We start from the raw sequence: 17,284 nt of genomic DNA on the forward strand, positions 1-17,284 counted from the left end.
CAAGAAAAAAATAAGACCAAAAATCCTCATCTTTACCTTCATTTGTCTTTTCCTCTTCATGCCTTTATCACTAGCATATTTTCATTTAAATAAACATGACTATCCTCAAAATCATCTTCTAAAATACTCTTGTTAGTGGAGCATTAATGGCTACAACTCCACGATGCCTTATCAGTCCAAGATCCACCTTTACAATGCTACTTCAAACTCATGACAAAAAAATCTCCATGAACCTCAACTAGGAGTCCCATCCTTCCTCTTTTCCCTAGTCTTTTGGAATCCATTAAACCTTCTCATGGACCTAATAGAACTATCAACACAAAAAAATAACACCTTTCTTTTGCAGCAAGATGGATGAGCACCTGTAACCAAAAACTCATCAACAAATCAAAACCACATGTTTAAGGTCCTAGTGTGGATTACCTCCTTCGACACTCTACCCACACACTCAAGATCTTGAAGCTCTAATACCAATATGATAGAAAAAATCTTATAAATTGACCAATAAATTGGATACATTTTTATCCCTTCAAATCTATTGATTAAATTCCATAAATTGGGCATCTCATGAGGTAAAACTAAATATATTTCAACCCAAGTTAATCAATCACATGGTCTGACTTCTATTTGAGGCTACAAGATTCATAAATTGTGTTCCTGATAGTGTCTTTCCAAACCCTTTGGAGAAATTTGTAAAAAATAGGCCTATTAAAACATATCCAAATCTCACTACAATCCAATTCACCAATTACAAATTATGGTCTTTGTATTGAGACACATTTTCATTGTCATAATCTAGAAACAAAACTGCTAACCCTTCCTAGGGCATCCAATAAATTTACCAAAAAAATTCCAAATGAGACCAAACCAATTCAAATTTACCATGAATGATTCCAATTTCTCAATCTATAATCCATAAATTTTTTCAATTCATAGATAATTATAAATACATCAATCTTTGCCTATAACTTCAATGGAGATTGTTAAAAACCAGTCTTCACTCCAATACACATAACTTACACAAATTTGAATTAAAATGATTCAAACCAATTGGAAATGGAATATAGTTAACCTATATTTCCAATGGATAAAAATAGAGTTTTTGATTCATCTAAATATATCTGTACCAAATGTTTCAATCTTATTGTAGTCAGTCATCCTCAAATCTAAAAATAAACATTTTAACACAAACTACCATAACTTATTCATTTCTTAATGAAATCAACCCAAAAAAATGCTAAAAGAAATATTATTCATCCTGATATCAAAATGTATAGATTATACATGGTTTCCAGGTTGTACATGTCCGTACAAGACCTTGAACCAGCTCCAAAACTAAAAAGCCAATCAAAGTAAGAACTTAGAATCACTCTAAATTTGTTTCAAATGTAAGTATTTCCTTCTATTATGTTTTGGTCTGAACATATTTCAGTTTTTATAGACTATTTTTTTTTTTGAAAACTTCCCAACTACCTTTTGAGCCAACCTATTACATGCTTTTAACCCTTTTTTGCACTTTTTGCAAAGTTTTAAAATTGCAACTTTTACATTTTGAATATTTTGATCTCACAATTTTGTGCCAGCATTAAAAACATGTCATAATGGAATATAAACCACCATTTACAATATTTTTATCCTTTCTTGAGTTTAGGAACACATTTTGACCTTATTGACCACATTAAGACCTCCTTGCACAATTTTGATAACTTATTACGAATGGCTTGTCTAACCTTTATACCTTGACTTAATGGACTCAAACACATTATAAATGGATTAAAAAAATTTAAATTTCTCACATTAGGAATCTTAACCTCCTTTTTCCCTTTTAATTTAAGTGCTCCTACACCAATTCTATACACTCAAACTTAATACCTAGGGCTGATAGACCCTAAAAATATATATAGAGTTGGCCAAATACACCTTTGACATTTATTTTAGAAATTTCAAGTTGCCCAACTTTGAAAGGCCATAACTCCCAAATTCTTGCTTTGATTTTCTATTATAACCCCATTTCAAAATCCTCAACTTCTGATCTATAAGCCTAAATCAATGCAAGCACCCATCCACCAAAGTTTTGGGCCTCATTTGGGACCTCTAAGGCCTTCAAAATTGAGCCTAAAGTTTTTATACCAAAATTGCACACCAAAAATCCATAATAACTTCAAAAATACATATAATCTAGCTATGAAACTCTATTGACAAGTTGATATATCTAAAATGAACCTTCATCTCTGAAATTAGAACATTTTGAGCTCATATGACTAACTTACTAAGTAGCAAGGCTCCATAGACAAAAACTCTACATTAAGACAACCCTTATTGAAACAACTAAAAGAAAATATTTTTGGGTGATGCAAGACTTCTCTTATACCTAAGGTAATTTGAGAAGTGACCTCATCACGTCTCAAGTATTAAGAGGAAAACCAAGACACTTAACCTCCTCCTTTGCTAGCTACGATGAATATTTTGCTAGCCTCCTTTCCATTTGACTAGGTATTCTTCATAAGTTATGTTTCTTGTACATTTTCCAATACAACTATCCAATATCTCCTCAATCTCCTTTGTAGCTGAACTAGTTGTTGGAATACTCTACCACACCTCTACAATTTCACCTTCATCACCTCCATGATATGCTGTCAAATCTAAAATGTTAAATAATGGTAAGATATTTAATTTAGTAGAATACTCCACCACACTTCTTCATTTTCAGCTTATTATATGTACCCACTAGAAAATGTTCCTTTCTCAAATAAACCATGACTTCATCTCCAATCTGAAATTCCTTATACTCTATTTCACATCGACCTTAGCCCTGTACTATGTATTTATCTTTATAATATGCTTCCTCACCTCCTCATGGATTTTCTTCAAATATTCAACAAATTCTTATGCTTCAACACAATTTATCTCTCCTTTATCCAATTGCCTCAATTCAAAAGCATTTCTGGGACTGCTCCCATATGTTGGAAATACAAGAGGAAAATTAAACTCTGAGAGGGGGGGCGAGGGGGGTTGTGAATCAACACTTCAAGACTTTAACCATAAAATTGTTCACCTCACATCCATCTCACAATTTGCATTTAAACTGAAATACCAAACTAAACATATTCGTCCATAGCATGAAAAGAAATTAAACATTCACACATATGACACAAGATATGATTACCCAAAACCCCTCCAATGAGAAGGTAAAACTAGGGTGGGGATGACACCCACAAATCTTCACTACTGTAGTTTTAAAGTGTATCCAATGAAGGCTATAATGATTGATCATAAACTATGATCTACCCTATGAAAGGTCTACCCTATTAAAGGCTTACAAGATTGTTAGATCTTACCTTGTTGAAGGATTTCAACACCCTGTTAGAAGTATGCTTGGTTAAAGGACTTAAACTTACAATAAAGTAAGCACCTTGTTAAATGATTTAAAATAGTCTGTTAAATCTACTATGTTAAGATATTTTAGCTGATTCACCTATTAGAATGTCTCAGCAATGATCCTACAGTTAGCACTCTACTGCTAGATAACATATCACCTCTTTTCTAATGTATACTTGATCCTCTCTAATCACATGTATCACTTCTATCCTGTAACTCATCTTCTATGTTCTCCTCTAACTAACTCTACAATTTATAACTTATGATCACAACTCCTTAATCACCATGAATTTTCTATTTTCACATGCAAACTTCTCTCTTCACTCATACATTTTTTTAGGGTTTTTCTTCCTTAAGAAAATCTAGATGACTTAGGGTTAGGTATGAATCAACAATTGTGTTTCATCCCTTTTTCTTCTTAATTCATCCCTTTAACTAATTGGTTGCATGTACTACATAGGGTCATTCTTATCATCTAGAATTGCAAAACCATCATTAAGTCAACTAAAAATAGTTTACATAGAAGTTTGTGCCATTAAAAATTACATGACCAAAACTATTTTACTTGGCACTTGAAGTCTCTGATGCTTGACATCCACTATATCTTCAATATTGTAACTCAGCCTCTAAATGACTCAGCATCCATTAAACACTCAACATTTGAATCACTCGGCATCAACTGTCTACTTGGCACTTAAGTGACTCAGCACTAACTATTTACTTGACACATACATATGTTCATCATATGTTGTATATCTCGCTCAACATACACTATTTGAAAACTTATACTCAGCATATATTACTTGTTTGACATGAAGTAAGTTCTATCTTGTAAATGACTTAAGTGTATTGTTACTCATATGTCAAAACCAATATGAGATCAACACCATATACAATCTGGATGGTGATTTACTAATACTCCTATTGATAGAATTGTTATATGCAAACTCTACTTGTGGTAAAATCAAATCCCAGTCTTTTGGCCTATCTCCAACCAAACATCTCAACAAATTACCCAAACTACAATTCACAACTTCTATCTATCCATTAGCCTATGGATGATGTGATGAACTCACGTTTAAATCTATCTTCAATATCTTCCATAATGTATACCATAAATACTAAAAAAAATTGGTATCTTGATCTAAAACTATACTCTTTGGTAGACCATGTAGTCTCACCACTTCTCTAAAAAGTAGCTCTACCACATGAACAACATCGCTAGTCTTCTTGTAGGGAATGAAATGTGTCATGTTTGAAAACATTTCCACCATCACAAAATAGAATCATGCTCCTTTGTGTCCTTGGTAAAATAAGAACAAAATCCATGCTAACATCCTCCCATGGATTCTCTAGTACAAGTAATGGCTGATACAATCTACTATTCTACTTCGCTCCTTTTTCCATTTGGCATACTCTGCAACTTTGCACAAACTTCTTCACATCTTATTGTAATTGTAGCCAGCAATAATTCTCACCAACCAAAGAAATGATCTTATATCTCCCAAAATGTCTAGCCAATCCTCTACTATGCTTCTCCTTGATGAGATTCTCTCTCATAAAATTTGGAATACACAACTGACTTCCTTTGAACAACATATAGTCTTGGACTATGAAATCTAACCACTTTGTCCTATCAAGAGTAATAGGTTCTATACAAGCCTGTCATGCTTCACCAAAATTAGGATCTTTTGGATACAAATTACTAAATTACCTGAACCCAACCACCTCAATTTGTATTTATATTAGCAAAAGTTGTCTTCTACTAAGAACATCTACAACTCTATTAGACTTCCCACTCCTATGTTTCAAAATAAATATATAACTCTACAAAAACTCAACCCACTTCAAATGCCTTTGGTTTGATTTTAATTGTTCAAATATTACAAAGCTTGGTGATCAATATACAAAAAGCCTCCTTAGGAAGAAGACAACTTCTCCACTTCTTCAATGTGTGAACTATAGCATAAAATTCTTGATCATTAACAAAAGATTTTCTTTTGGCATCATTCAATTTCTCACTAAAGTAAGCAACAAGTCTACCTTATTGGCTCAAAATAGCTCTTATTATACTAGCATTAGAATCATAGTCTACTTATAATGCCTTGTTAAAATATGGAAGTGCTAAAATAGGTTGCTCTTTAATTTTCTAGTTCAACAGATTAAAACTCTTATTTGCTCCTACAATCCACTTAAATTGTTTCCTATCCCCCCTCATTATTTCAGTCAAGGGTCCATAAATACTACTAAATCCTCTTATGAACTTTCTATGAAGACTAGCCAATCCATGATAAGATCTTACCTCTGTAACACTCTTTGGAGTAGGCCATTCAAGGATAGCCTTCACTTTCTCTGGGTCAATTTTTAGACCAGCTGCTAAGACTACAAATCCCAAGTACACCAACTCCTTTACAATATTGAACTTCTTCAAGTTTATCAACAACTTTTCTTCCCTCAACTTATCACACACCTTTCAAATATGCATCAAGTGTTCCTCCAATGTCTCAATAAAGATCAAAATATCATCTAGGTAAGCATTGTCAAACTTACACAGAAACTCCTTCAGCACCTCATTCATGAGCTGCATGAAAGATCTTGATGCATTGGTTAGCCCAAAAGGCATGACCAACCACTTGTATAGTCCTTCCCTTATCTTGAAAGTAGTCTTCCATTCATCACCTTCTCTTATGTGAATTTGATGGTACCCACTCTTCATATCTATTTTTGTGAAATACATAGCTCCACTCAAATAATCCATTATATTATCCATCCTTGGCAATGTAAATCTATACACATCCTCTATTCTCCATTCTTATTTGGTGCAAGTACTACTGGTACAACACATGGACTTAGACTCTCTTGAATCAACCCTTTTCTCAATATTTTATGCACTTGTCTTCAACTCCTCACTTTCTATTGGTGTTATTCTATGTGTTGCCTTGCTTGGAAAATTGGCTGCAAGAATTAAATCCATCTAGTGATTGATCTTCCTTACTAATGGTAGTCCATCAAGTAGATTATTTGACACAATATCTAGAAACTCTCTCAATAAATCTACAACTTATGCATGTACCTCATCTACTTCTTATTTACCATCTTTTGGAATTACAACCAAACACATATGCTCATGCTTCATACCTTGGAGAAACTCCTTCCCATCAACAAAATATATTATGGCAGCATTACATACCTTTTCTTCTTTCTCCTTTAATGGTTTTAATTTATGTTTCACTCCATCCTTCGTTAGAGTGTAAGTATTTTCTCACCCATCATGTACAACATGTGTGCCAAACTACCATGGTCTACCTGAAAATATATGACATATGTCCATAGGTATGATATCACACAACACCTCATCTTGGTAGCTTCCAATCTTGAACATCATTGAGCATTCCTCACTAACTATGAACTTGTGGTCATCTTGCACCCAGACAATATGATATGGATGTAGGTGTTCCTACCTCTTCATCTTCAAGTTTGTGACCATTTTTTCTAAAACCAGATTGTCAGTGCTTCCACCATAAATGATCACATCACATCACTTATCTTCATATTTAAACCTGGTGCGGAACAAACTCCTCATTTGATCAAGTTCATTCTCACCACTCAGCAAGACTTTTCTATTAATTAGGACTTCTCCACTTTTAGGATCTTTAGAATGTGGTGATCTAGCATCTTCATCAATATGTGCAAATCTGGCCTAGCCTTTTATTCTTTGATTTATCCTTCCTTGGCACTAGGAACATTCAAATTCTCTATTCCCTTCTTCTCCATAATGAAAATTTTTTCCACAAAAACCTCCTCTTTCAGATCCTTGTCCTCTTCCTCTTCCTCTTTGATCTCTATTGTTTTGATCATGGAAATAATTATAATTGTTTCCCTTTTGATTCTGCGTGCTAATGATGGTATCATCCTTGTTTTTCTAATCATCATTTCGACCTCCATAAGAATATTAGCTAGATATTCCACAGTGATCCCTTTTGCTATTCTTTTTATCAAAGTTCTTGCCCAACTTCTCCTCAAATCTTAGGGAAAATTGGTATGCCTCCTTAATACTAGTCATTCAAACAAGAATTATCTCCTCTTGAATACTGGGCCTTAACCCATTAAGCTAATGGGTAACTTTTTCCTTATTAGCTTCCACATGACCTATTATAATGAGAAATCAATAGAAATCTTCTATATACTCCTCAATAGATCTTTCCACTTGCTTCAACCCTTGCATCTTCTTTAGTAGATCAAAATCATAATTCATGGGAATGAATTGTCGCTTCATTTTATCTATCATGTGATCCCATCTAGTGATTTTGTCATTCCCTCTTCTATTTTGCTCCAACTAGACCTCTTGCAACCATATCTTTGCATGACTCTTCAATTTGGCCTTCATAAACTTGACCCTATTGTTGGAATTACAAGTGGAAAGAGAGTAAACTTATGAGGGGGGGGGGGGGGAGTGAATCAGGAGTTTAAACTTGGACCCATAAAACTAGGTGAAATTACAAAGTTTTGTCACCTTTCAGGCTGACTTATCAGAACAACTAAATTTGAGTACTCCTATATAAAAATAATTTTTTTCAAAGATATGATCTAGATAAATTTAATCTAGCTAAGTTATATATGGTGTCAAACATTTCCAATTGTAAATATCTATTAAATGCATGTTTTATACTAGTTTGTATCCAATTACTAAAGAAATAAAATTATTTAAAAAAAGTGGCATTTCAGTAGCTCTTACTATTTTTTATGATACTTTTTTAATAACATATAAACATCATTTTACAAATCTTAGAGTCAATAATATTCTCATATAGAGTTTATAGTGTTTTAATTAGATATAGTATATTGTAATTAACAAATTTGACAAGAACACAATTTTAAGACTAGAAAAGATGTTAGTTTTGAGAAAGAAAAATGCATTAAATCATATTGAAAAAAATTTAAAATTATATGAGATTCTAGAGGAGAGATTCCTCTTCTAGAATGTATAAGTTTTCCCCTAGATAGAATATATTTGTTTTAAAAAATGTGGTGGGGGATGAAAGCTATCAATTTCAAGTGAGTTGAAATTTGAATCATTATAAAAGAGAAAATATAGGTCTAAAGTTGATTTTTATTTTCAATTGTTCTACCTATATATGTTCTCTATAACATAGTCTAAGATCAAAGTGAAATAAGTTAAATTTCATATAATTTTGTGGTGGGAACTAGACCCCTAATTTTCAACATTTTTCAACAACTAAAAAGTTGCCTATAAAAATTAGATATATTTATCAATTATTATTCTAAATAATTATTAAAAATTATAATCCTAAACTTCATCCACTTCTACACATTTCATTAGTTTACTTCATTTTCAAATTTAAAATAATAATACCAATTTTATGTCATTGAAGGTGAACAATTATACTTTTGTTAGCCTTTTTCTTTAGAAAAAGGCAACACAGGTTTGTGCTTTCCCACATAAAACTTTCTCCATTCATACATCACATGCATTAATAAACTGAAATAACATGTAAAGCATATGCATCAATCATGTAAACATGTAATCAAACACACACATAACAATAGATATGATTACCTAGAAACCCTCCAAGTGAGAAGGTAAAACTAGGATGGGGATGATACCCATAAATATTTACTACTACAGCAATAAAGTGTATCTAATGAAGGTTACAATGATTTGACCATGAATCATTGTATACCATATGAAAAGACTACCCTGTTAAAAGCTTACAAAGATGTTAAGTCCCACTTTGTTAGATGATTTCAACACCTTGTTAGAAGTGTGCCTGGTTAGAGGACTTCAACTTAAAATTAAGTAAGCACCTTGTTAAAGGATTTCATATAGTTTGATAGGACCACTCTATTAAGAGATTTAACAAAAATCACCTTAAAATGTCTTAGCATAGATCCTACAATTGGCACTTGCTTTCTCGATAACATATCACCTCTACACAATCTCTAATTGATCCTTCATGATTTGATGTATCAATGCTATATCCTTCTCTTATCCTTTGTTCTTCACTAACTGATTCTATAATTCACTCTCACTACTAAGTCAACTTGAATGCTCTGCAAACTTTCTAGTTCACTCTTCTAATTTGTTTGTTCACCCCTTGTATACTATCAAAGAGTTTTAGAGCTTTGTCCTCCTTAAGAAGACTTTGGTGGCTTAGGGTTAGGTATGAATCTACAACTGAGATTCATCCATTTTTCCATTTAAACCTTCCCATTTTATGATTGGCTACATGTAATTGTATAGGGAATCTGCATATAGATTTGTCCTTATCTCCAAAAGATCAAAATCTATCCTTAAGTCGGCTTAGAAATAGTTTACATAGTTCTTTGTTCCATTTCAAACAAATATGTTCACACTGTGTCACTCAGCATATGAAGTCTCTGATGCTCAACATTACATATTTTTTTGTTCCATTTCAAAAAAATATGTCCAGAATGTGTCACTCGACATATGAAGTCTTTGATGCTCAGCATACATTATATTATAGTTTTTTGTTCCATTTCAAAAAAATATATCCAGAATGTGTCACTCAACATATGAAGTCTTTGATGCTTAGCATACATTATATTTCTACTTCTAACATGACACTTGTACTTCTTAGCATCCACTATTTACTTGGCACTTGAATCACTCGACATGGTCTATCTACTTAGCACATGAGTGACTTGGCACTCATTGCAACTCAACATGGTCTAATAGTTAAATGTTGTACTTGAAATGTATTACTAGTTTGGCATGAACTAAGTAAATGGCTTAGGTGTGTTGACACTCATTTGTCAAAACCAATATGAGATCAACAATCTTCCCCTTTGACATGAGTATCAAAAACACTTAAATATACAATATTCTACTTAGTTTTGCAATAACCTATATACCTCAAAATTGATAACTCCCTTTGAGTTAATGTGCCTTTTTTGTATCAAAATCTATGCTCCTCTCTGACTTCAATGCATTCTTTTTGATAGTCTTTCATCTGATATGCTCTGTCATAGTTGATATCTATAAATTTCTTTCCAAAAAAAAAAAAGAATCTAAAAAATGTATATCAACTTAACTTTACTACTAGGCTCCCCCTTTTGTTATTTCTATCTTTCTTTATCTCCCCCAATAGTATATTTCTCCCATGGTTTATTTCTTCCTTATGGATATTTCTCCCTCTTTGTATATTTCTCCCCCTTTTTGACACTTATGTCAAATGAGCTATACACATATAGTGTGTTTGTCCAAAAAAGATTTATGGACTTCCATTATGATTTTAAGAGTACATCCTAGTTGTCACATGCAACATCGAATGACTTAATATGGATAGCAAGCTTAGTAGCAAGGTGCACTAGGCCATCCACAGTAGAAAGATTGGGGTCTTTCTTCAGTAAAGTCTTTGCATAACCTAGTTCCTTATGTAGTATTTCCATGTGTGGGGCAAGGGACCCTATATACATGTCAATTTGGCTCTTATGCTAGCCTCTTCTACTATTAACATAGCTAATTGACTTTGTGTTTGAAGCAATGTATGAAAATGCTTCTCACTCTAAGTAGGGTTTTGAGGTAACATTGTACCTGATATGTTGAGATTTTTGTACAAGCTTAGAATATGATGTCTAGTTTCTTGGGTGAAGAGTGTAGGGTCACACAATTTGGTGTACAATGAGAATATATTATCAAGTATGCTCTTCACATCCTCAACCTTTGTAGCCAATGTAGTTTGAGTGAGTGTTACATCACTAGATATCTTTTCATTTACCTTGCTCTAGAATTTCTTTTTAGACCATTCTAAGATTTTAGCATTAGTATTAGTGTCTTCATTATTGACATTTTCCACTATATTTGATAGTTTTTCTAGCATTGGCTTGGTCTCTTCAGGAGTTGGTAGACTAAATGCATCCAAAAAGATATCTTTAATGTCTTGAAGTGCTTGCTTCTACCTATGTTCTCTCCTAAGCATTTCTTGATGCTTTTTCTTCTCTAAGGCTTGTTGCAAAATGCCTATTTGGTCTAATGTCATTGTATCATAATCAAAATTAGGTATAACTATCTCTCTATCAAGAGTGATATCTCCATAGTGAATTACCTTTTCAACTTTTGAAGAGCTAGATCCTAGCACTGAAATTTGCAATGGTATAGCTTCTGTGCTCGGCTTCTGAAGAGTCTGTGTAGGTGGAGTGCCAAATGTTGGTAGAGTTACCAATGCTTTGATGGCTTCTTTCTCCTTTACTTTAGGTTTTTTATCACTCTCTTTAGATTTTCTCATGTCTATCACAATGACATGACTAGCATGTTGTCCTTGTGCTTTAGGTATAGATGAATCAATCTATTCCACTTCTTGTTGTCCAATAATAGTGTCTTTTTCTTCTTCTACAGTCTACTTCTGCTCAACTATATCAATTTTAACAAATGTATCAAACTTAGTAGATGTATATACTATTGTTTGAGTCAAAGGTTGTACTTGAGTAACTAAAGGGATGAAAAAGGTGGTTCTTGTGGATTCACCTTGTCCCTTGTGACATTAGTTACTATCTTTTGGAGCTCATCTATACTGACCAAAACAAGATTTTCACATAGCTTGGCTTGCAATGAGATTGGTCTAATATATTCTTCAAGTCTTCTATAATCAAGGGATTGATGTTTTGAGTTGAAATATCAAAGACATCCTTAAAAATAATAGTTTCAATAGACTTGATTGTGTCATGTGGGGGACTAATACTTGGCACTTGTGTGTCCTACACACTCTATTCATCTTACTATTGTTCAGTTGTTGCCTTATCATCAATTTTTTTTTTAGTTTCCTCCCCCACTATATCATCTTTCTTATCATTATTTTCCTTCTCATTTTCTTTTTCATCTTCATCCTTATCATCATCTTTACCCTCAAAAGGGTTAGCTTCTCCTTGTTTTATAGTGGTCCACCCATAAATAAGTTTCCATATTTGGGTTGATTTCTTGACCACATCTTCAATATTATTTTGAAGAATGTTGAAGGCTCTATATTTAGGTGTAAACCTAACTCCATATTTCTTATTAGCCTTAGCAATTTCCCCTTTTTTTAGTTCTAGCATCACTTGGGCTAATGTTGTTTCTCTAATCTACTTTTCCAAATTTAAATAGTAATGCTATTTTTACTCAATTAATTCATATAGTTTCTTGGGTACTGAGTTGGAAAATTCTAATGGTGTTTTCTCAAATTTTGACATCATTGCATAAAGGGTTTCTTCCACTATCTTTTTCTATTTTCCCAAACCATCAAAATCTACATGTCTAAAACTAGATAAATCTGCATTATTCTTGATAGTTTCACACAAATTTTTAAGATTAGGGAGTGGTTTGTGACTTACCACTTTGAATTGGCTTATATCATCTGATCTAGTCCTTTCTTCATTTGAATCTAATTTTGCAACATATTTTCTTCTTTGTTTCTTTTGTACTTGGCCATCTTGCTCTATTTACCTGGATTTCTCCTTAGCCTTTTGAGTTGTTTCTTGTGTGCTAGTTCTGGTGGTAGGAGCACTCAGCTTGGCTTGGCTAGGTTTGACAATTTTCTTTGAATTTTCCACTAGCTATTTCTTAGCTTTTCTCTTCTTTGTCTCAACATGAGTGGGTGTTTCCTCAACTTCTTCTACCTCAAAACCTTCTATTTTCTCTTCTTCCTTATCCTCTCCCATGTCTTGAGTTAATGCAAGAGGTTCTTGTTCTTTTTCTTCCTCTTCCTCTTTTTCATCTTCTTCTTCTTCTTCTTCCTCATCTACACCTTCACCAAATTTGGCCTTTAGCTTCTTGACTAGCTTATCTTTCTTCTTGAGTGTGGAGGTAGTTTTCAACTCCATGATAATCTTTGATATTACCATTTCATAGTTGCCAAATATCTTTGCACTTTTATCAATCTCCTCTACTAAGAGAGTGTTGTGATGGCTATTAAGGCTCCATCAACATTAATTTCATATCCAAGTGGTCTTAACCATCTAAGCCTTGGTGTGGTAGCTTACACAAAGGTGTAATCAGCATCAACTAGAAAACATATATCATTATAATGTTGCTCAACCAATGAAATAGGTATCCTCATTCTTTCCTTCATTGATTTCTTGAAATCTTCAAAATAACTTGTCATTAATAATTCAAAATTTTCTCCCATTTGTTCAATGAATTCATTAGTCTGCATTGTTATTGACCAGTTTGTTTTCCAACTTATACTACCAAAAGAGGTAAATGTATTTTGCACATAAAAGAATATACAAACTAGAATTGCACCAAATTTTCATTGAGCACTCTTTTTTTTCCTAATAGCTCCAATATTTTCCATCAATTGTTGTAGTTGAATCTTAGCTAGATCATAAGTATGGTCTTTCTTTAAAATTTTGTAGCCAACATCCACAGCAATACAGGGTACACTATTTAATCTACTTGATTGATAGAATTTATGGGAAATTACCCTTACAAAAATGTTCAATTATGGATCAGCAATAGTATCTATTGTCGTGCCTCTTTTATTCCATTTTTCTCTAGTGTTCTTCTCTATTACTTCCTTGGAATCACTCCTCAGAGTCTTGGGCTGATCTAGAGTTGGGAAGCTAGTAACTCTGTGAATTATTCTTTTGGTAATCTTAGTCTGGTCCACCCTATAGCCACAAGGATCCATCATGTATTCAGCTCAACACAATTATAATCCATTCAATTTTAAATACATTAGGAAAATATAAGGCATGTGTTAAACCCTTCTTCTCAATGATTTTATACTCCTCCTTCAAAATACCATTTCCACATAACCTATCACATGCTTCTCTAATTTCTACATCCCCAATGCTACCAATTTTGTAATTATAACATCTTCTTACATCTTGCACCATTATTACATTTGGCAGGATCATGGATAAAGTGCTAAAAGGATCTTGTTTGTAGGCTATGTTAGGAATGGCCTTAAACATAGGTTGTTTGACTTCATTACTGACAAGATGAACATTCAAAACCTCTTTTTATTCTATATTTTTGAAGCTAGATGCCATCTGTCAAACTAAGGTTTATGCAAAGTAAACCTAGGTAGCTCAACTTGTGATAAATACCTTGTGAAATTTGAAGAACTGATGTTAGATCACTATTAAATTCTCTACAAATGACTTAAACAAGTTTCTAAATCACCTTTCACTCTACTTGTTCTTTCTTGAATTTGAAATGATGAATAATGAGTAGAAAGTGATCAAATACCCTCCAAAAACCTTGCATTTAATGCTTAGTGCTTGTACAACTGTAAGCTTGGCATCAACTTGATTTCAGAATCACTTGACATCATTTCATATTTCCATCACTAGGTAGCTACTACAGGCTCAGAATAAACTAAATAGTCCTTTAGCTCAACATCAACTAGCATTTCACTTGGCACATATGAAACATTTCATGCTTAGCAACAACATGAAAAATTTAAAGATTTAACTTGAATTTTCTACAACATCTTGCATCTTTATTCATGTTAATGTAGTCTTTTTAGTACTATCTCCTTTTGGGAACTAATGTATGATATAACACCTGAGTATCAGTCCCATAAACCTCTTGCTTATCTAGTTTGATGAGGTGTGATCACTTGACGCATTGGGTGAAGTGATCCCTTCTTCATTTGATGTGCTACAAGAATATTTCTTTTTCCATGTCTTGTTAATCTCATCTCTAATGTGTAGGTTTGGAGTTCTTACCTTTGATGTTCATCTCTTTAGCAACTTTGGATGATTCTCCTTCTTTAGTGCTTTTGTAGCCCAATCTAGATGTATCTTTGTTGGATCTAGGGGATCTTAGTTATTGCTCAAAGTATTTGATGGCTTCATTTGGCTTGTTGAGACTTTCAACAAATTCCTTTTCTCTTGTCAAGTCATTCTGCAATTGTTCATTCTGCAACTTCATTGTAGTTATCTCAATGTCCTTGACATTCAATTCATAGTTGGCATTCATCATTTGACTTAGAGTATCCAATTGCATGCTGGAGATTTTTTTCAGCTTTGTTGACCTCTCTTCTAATCTGTTTGCCAAAATTATTGTCTTCTTCAATCATGGCTTTTTCCTCCATGGCTTTCTTCTTCTATTCAATCACCTCACAAAGTAGTATAGCTTGTGATTCTTGATCTAGCTTGAGATTTCTAATTTCATCAGTTTGGATTCTATTCTTTTCCATTAGATCTACAATTGTTGCATCAAATTCATTAGTGTTACCATCTGCAAATAGCTTGGTGTTGTCTATCTCTTTGTATAGTGCATCATTCTTTGCAATAGCAATCTCTTTCCTTCTCTTCAAGGATTTCTTTAGTTCCTCTCTTGCTTCATTTAGTTGATGTAGTATGAGATGTATTTCAATCTTCTAGTTCTCAATAGTCTTTCCTAGCTTGTAGACTTCCATTTTAAGATCTTTCCTCTAAGCTACAAAGCTTCTCTTTTAGAGAACTTGGCTCTAATACCAATTTTTGTAATTACAAGTGGAAAGAGAGTAAACTTCTAGGGGTGGGGGTGAATCAAGAGTTTAAACTTGGACCCATAAAAATTTCTCCATACATACATCACATGCATTAATAAACTAAAATAACATGTAAAACATATGCATCAATCATGTAAACATGTAATCAAACACACACATAACACCAGATATGATTACCTAGAAACCCTCCAAGTGAGAAGGTAAAATCGGGGTAGGGATGACACCCACAAATCTTCACTACTACAGCAATAAAGTTTATCCAATGAAGGTTACAATGATTTGACCATGAAACATGGTCTGCCCTATGAAAGGCCTTCCCTATTAAAGTCTTACAAAGATTTTTAAGTCCCACCTTGTTAGAGGACTTCAACACCCTATTAGAAGTTTTCCTAGTTAGAGGACTTCAACTTACAATTAAACACCCCGTTAAAGGATTTCATATGGCTTTTTAGGACTACTCTATTAAAGATTTAACTAAAATCACTTGTTAAAATATCTTAGCATAGATCCTAAAATTTTCACTTGCTTGCTTGATAATAGATCACCTCTACACAATATTTGATTGATCCTTCACAATCTGATGTATTAATAATGTATCCTTCTCTTATCCTTTGTTCTTCACTAATTGATTCTACAATTCACTCTCACTTCTAAGTCACCTTGAATACTTTCCAAACTGTCTAGTTCACTCTTCCAATTTGTTTTTTCACCCCTTGTGCACTGTTAAAGAGTTTTAGTGCTTCGTCCTCCTTAAGAAGACTTTGGTGGCTTAGGGTTAGGTATAAATCTATGGCTGAGATTCATCCATTTTGCCACTTAAACCTTCTCATTTTCTGATTGATTGCATGCAATTGCATAGGGAATCCACATATAGATTCATCCTTATCTCCAAGAGATCAAAATCTATCCTTAAGTCATCTTAGAAATGAATTACATAGTTGTTTGTGCCATTTCAAACAAATATGTCCAAACTATATCACTTGGCATACAAAGTCTCTGATGCTTGGCATACATTGTAATTTTTCTTCTAACTCAACACCTATATTTCTCGACATCCACTATTTACTTAGCACTTGAATCACTGGCATGGTCTATCTACTTGGCAATAGAGTGACTCAGCACTCATTGTAACTCGACATGGTCTAATATTTACATGTTGTGCTCAACATGTATTACTAGTTTGACATGAACTAAGTAAATGGCTTAAGTGTGTTGACACTCACTTGTCAAAACCAATCTGAGATCAACACCTATCTGGATTTTCAATAACTTCATATTCAAAGTACTCTTCCAATTCATTGATCCAATCAATCAATTCCTCTAGATTTAGATTTCCTAAAAATATGGGAATATCAAACTTTGGTCTTTTCCAATATTGCAAATGGCCTTAAAATTATTTTCCTCCTCTGAGTTCAAAACTTCATCTTCTACTTCTTGTTCAACAT

The sequence above is a fragment of the Cupressus sempervirens genome, chromosome 2, assembly GCF_028749045.1.
Source record: "Cupressus sempervirens isolate cs-2001-9-10 chromosome 2, ASM2874904v1, whole genome shotgun sequence".
NCBI classification, from domain to species: Eukaryota; Viridiplantae; Streptophyta; class Pinopsida; order Cupressales; family Cupressaceae; genus Cupressus; species Cupressus sempervirens.